Source organism: Bufo gargarizans, chromosome 4 (genome assembly GCF_014858855.1).
Source record: "Bufo gargarizans isolate SCDJY-AF-19 chromosome 4, ASM1485885v1, whole genome shotgun sequence".
NCBI lineage: Eukaryota > Metazoa > Chordata > Amphibia > Anura > Bufonidae > Bufo > Bufo gargarizans.
In genome coordinates, this window is record NC_058083.1 from 429185671 (window position 1) to 429190080 (window position 4410).

Genomic DNA, 4410 nt, shown 5'->3' on the forward strand with positions numbered 1-4410 from the left:
GTCCCGCTGATTGCGAATATTAGACAAATGTTCGCCAAATCTTCTCCTCGGTTCACGTTTCGTTTTGCGGACATATTGTAACCCACATCGGCAACTGATAAGGTACACAATACTTATAGATGTACATCTAATGAACGAGAGTATACTGTATCTCTTCCCTGTTATATGGCTAGTAAAGAACGCTCCTTTCATGATATTATTACAAATGACGCAAGAGCCACAGGGAAAACTGCAGTTTAAGGTATTCTTTAACCAGGTTTCAGACTTCAGGTGTGTGTACAAACTGTGTACCAAGTGATCACGTAAATTTGAACTACGTCGATACGTCGGATGAGGGGCAGTCTGATATCAATTCACCAATATCTGGATCTGATTGCAGGATAAACCAGTGACTTTGTAAGATGCCACGGACATGTTGATGGGCCTTGTCAAAAGTAGCAATAATTCTAGGTGTAGAGTCCTCTTTACTGCTAGTTTTTTGGGACCAGGAGTTTTGTACGATCGGTACTCATAGAGTGGTGAAAGGCCCTTCTCAGGGTATACTGAGGGTACCCACAGTTCATAAATCGACCTCTCAGATCAGATGCAACCCCTCTGAAGTCACCCAGTTCAGAGCAGTTCCTCCTGGCCCTGAGGTATTGTCCCTTAGGGATCCCTCTTTTTAGGGCCAGTGGATGACCACTCTCCCAGTGTAGAAGGCTATTAGTGGAGGTTTGCTTTCTGAACAGATTAGTGGTGATCCTTCTATCAGTACCAATTGTGATCAACAGGTCCAGGAACGCAATCTGTTGTTCCTGTATCTCTGATGTAAAAAATAAACCCATCTGGTTTACATTTAATGCTGTCACAAATTCCATGAAGCTATCACATGTCCCTTTCCATAGTATTAGCTTAGCTAATATTATCTTATCCACAGTTGTATATTTGATGTGTACTGTTCCATAGTGTCACCAAACACAATCTCCTTCTCCTACCAGCCCAGGTATAAATTGGCGAACATCGGGGCGCACTGACTGCCCATGGCGATGCCCCTGAGCTGGTGGTAGATGTGCTGATCAAAAAGATAGACATTGTGGGGTGAGGACAAAGTTGAGCAACTGCATCAGGAAGATGTTATGCCGGTGACAATGTTTGCCCCTTTGTTGGATGAAGGCCTTGACAGCCCTACACCCAGAGTCATGGGGTATAGAGCTGTACAAGGCCTCCACATCCAAACTCGTGAGTAATACATCTTCCTCGCAATGAATACCCTCCAGACGCTGTAGCACATCCATGGTGTCCCGGGCATAAGAAGGCAGAGCCACAACAAATGGACACAAAATTCTGTCCAGATATGTGGCAGTGAGACTGCCTATGCCCGAGTCAATAGGTCTGCCCTTCAGCACTGTCCCTTGCTTGTGTAGTTTGGGCAAACTATAGAATGTAGCTACAACCGGAGATTTAGGAAGCAGGTATTCCAATTCATTTTTGCTAATAAGCCTGTCCTCATAAGCATCATTAAGTTAAGTTGCGAGCTGGTGCCTAAACATGGGAGTAGGGTTGGTGGAGAGGCGCCTATTGGTGTTAGTGTCCTCCAAGAGACGGAGGCACATAGAACGATAATCCTCCTGCTCCATCACTACAATGTTGCCTCCTTTGTCGAAGGGTTTAATTACAATACTAGTGTCCCTCTCAAGCGACTTTCTTTCTCCCGGGTAATTCCTCTAATAGTTGGAGGTCCTGTGTTACTACATTCGGGAAAGTGTCAATCGGGATGCTATCACTGACTGGGGGAAATATTTTAGATGGATTTCTGAGATCCGTAAAAGGACCATCCCCAATCAGTCTATCTCCCTCCTCTGATAGACCTGCCAGTAACTGAACATCCTGGAGGTCCTCTACCTCAATACCTAGCTCTTGACATCTTCTCCTGTCATGTATTTTAAAAAAACCTTTTCCACTTAAGTCTGCGTGCAAATAACTGCAAGTCTTTCACTCAGTTAAATAAGTTGAACTTCTGAAGGGCCACGAAAGAGAGGCCTTTCTTGAGAAGCCTCATTTCTGTGGGGGAGAGTGCACGCTTAGACAAGTTGACCACCTGGAGTTCCTCTACTTGGGGACGCTTAGGCCCAAAATCGAAAATCCTACCCTCCTTAAAATCACTAATATCTCTTTTAAATAAAAGCTGTTTCCTCTCTTTAATTTGAGAGATGAATCGCTCAATATTCTGCTGTAATAGAGAGTCTTTCTTGAAAAAGTCTGTATGGTCACTGAATTTTTGGGCCTGTGCAACGACCTCTTTTAATTCTGCCTCACTATTTAACAGAAGCTTCCGCTCCTCTTCAACCAACAGTTTCATCAAACGAAGGGAGCCCGCAATAGATTCTTGTTCCCACCTTTTGAGAAACTCAGACGAGCGTAGTCTTGCAACTGGGAGGATAGGATTTCTCAATCCCCTTGGAACTATGTTGTTCTTTAAATAAGTGTCAAGTGACTGCACCTCCAACCAACACCGAACATAATTCTTATAGACCCTATTGAGATTTTTGAAAGAGGCAGTAATACTAGTGTGGATTGATTGTGTAGGTAGCTCTTTTTCAGAGAACACCTCTTTGGAGCCCCTCAACCAACACTCCGAGCTCAGATCATTGGATAGAAAGCCTGCCATTCCTCAACGTATGAAAAGCAAACTCACAACTATGTCACACTATTCTAATAATCTGGTGTACGTTCTTGAATACTTATATTATCACAGCCTGATGAACGTCTTAAAAGAAAAAAACTAAAACTTTATTGTAGTCTGTTTAAAAAGAGGGCAAAAACCTATATGTCACAATCTGTGAGCCTTCAGGCAACCAGACTTGAAGAGTGCAGAAAGGGACTGAGGAGTAACCCTCTGCACAGTTACAAGTCTGGACTAAATTCCTGGCTTGCTAGCAAGGTGCTGCTAATAGACTGCAAGCAGGAGAACAGGACAGGGTCCAATCTACTTATAGACACAGGTGTGCCGCGAGTGAACCTCTGAGATTGTTACTGACCAATGCAGCTGTGTCAGCTGATTGTTGGCTGGAGGGGCTATATTGTATCAGCCACATTGACTGTACTGGGCAATAAATGTCTGGTCTATGATACAACCAGTGCCCCACACTAAAGACTGTGCTGGAGTCGTCCCACTTTCAATAGACGGCACTCACACACACCACACGGCTATGTCTGGAACGGTTTGATAATAACACCACTCATCCAGAATACAATGCACCATGTGATTCACGTTCAATGTATGTGGAAACATGCATACCCTCATACACGTCAGTGTTTAGGCCAACCTCTCAACCAGCCACTATCTTGCGGTCAGTATCACCTAGCTGAGAAGTAAACTCCCACAGCTCATGATGAACCATAACATTCCCGGGAGCTTGCGCATGCGTGTATAGAGGAGACAATATGGACAATTACGATACATTAGTAAGTGCCTTGTATTAACTTTTTCTACATGATAAATACCGTTTGCTGAAGTGAGACAACCACTTTTAAGGTCCAGTGTGATCAAAATATGTAAGCTTTCTCATTAAGATTGCATGTTCGCTATTGACATTTTCAAGCATTGAAGATCATATGTACCACATGGAATGCCAGATCTCTGTTACAAGTTTCGTGTTCAGATACTAATGACCGATCAGATCCTAAAGACCTATCCAGAGGATAGGTTGTCAGTAAAAAAAAGTCTCAGAAAACCCTTTTAATTAACATGACATACCTGATTATACTTTCCATATCCTACGATAAGAAATTCAAATCCTAATCCCTCAGCTATGTCGCTCCTATAAACATGATGGAAATTCCTCATCAGTACTTTTGGGGATGATGTGCTCTACAGATTGAGGAGCCATCTCTAGTGCTGTCATCTTGTGTCAAGTCTTTAGGACATGTCAGTAGCCAGATTTCTTTGGCAAACTCTTATAAGTAATAACATTATTGCCACTCCAATCAAAGAGTTCCCGATGTCTTACTTATCATAGATTACACAGGTTTCAGTTGGTAAAAGTAGATTTAGACATTAGAGAATGCTTGATCTGGATTCTTTTTTGTTTTAAAACATTTTTATTCAACATTTCCATATACTAATAGGAAAAGAAAAAAGACATAAAAACACTCAGTGGTGAACATAATGCCTAAATGATAAGGGATTAATACCAAAATATTCAACTAAACTTTGCTATAGACATGCAGATAATATCTACTCAAGAATGAATGGGTATCATCCTAAAGTAGGGGAACCAGTATATTCTTCAATCCTATATTTGAAATAATCAGGAGAAAAATAGAACTAGAGAAGAAAAACAAAAAAAAATTCTGGACCATTGAATCACGTTCATACTGCATGGGTGTCTAAATGGTTGTTATCACTCTTGCGTATTCTGGATGTGATCT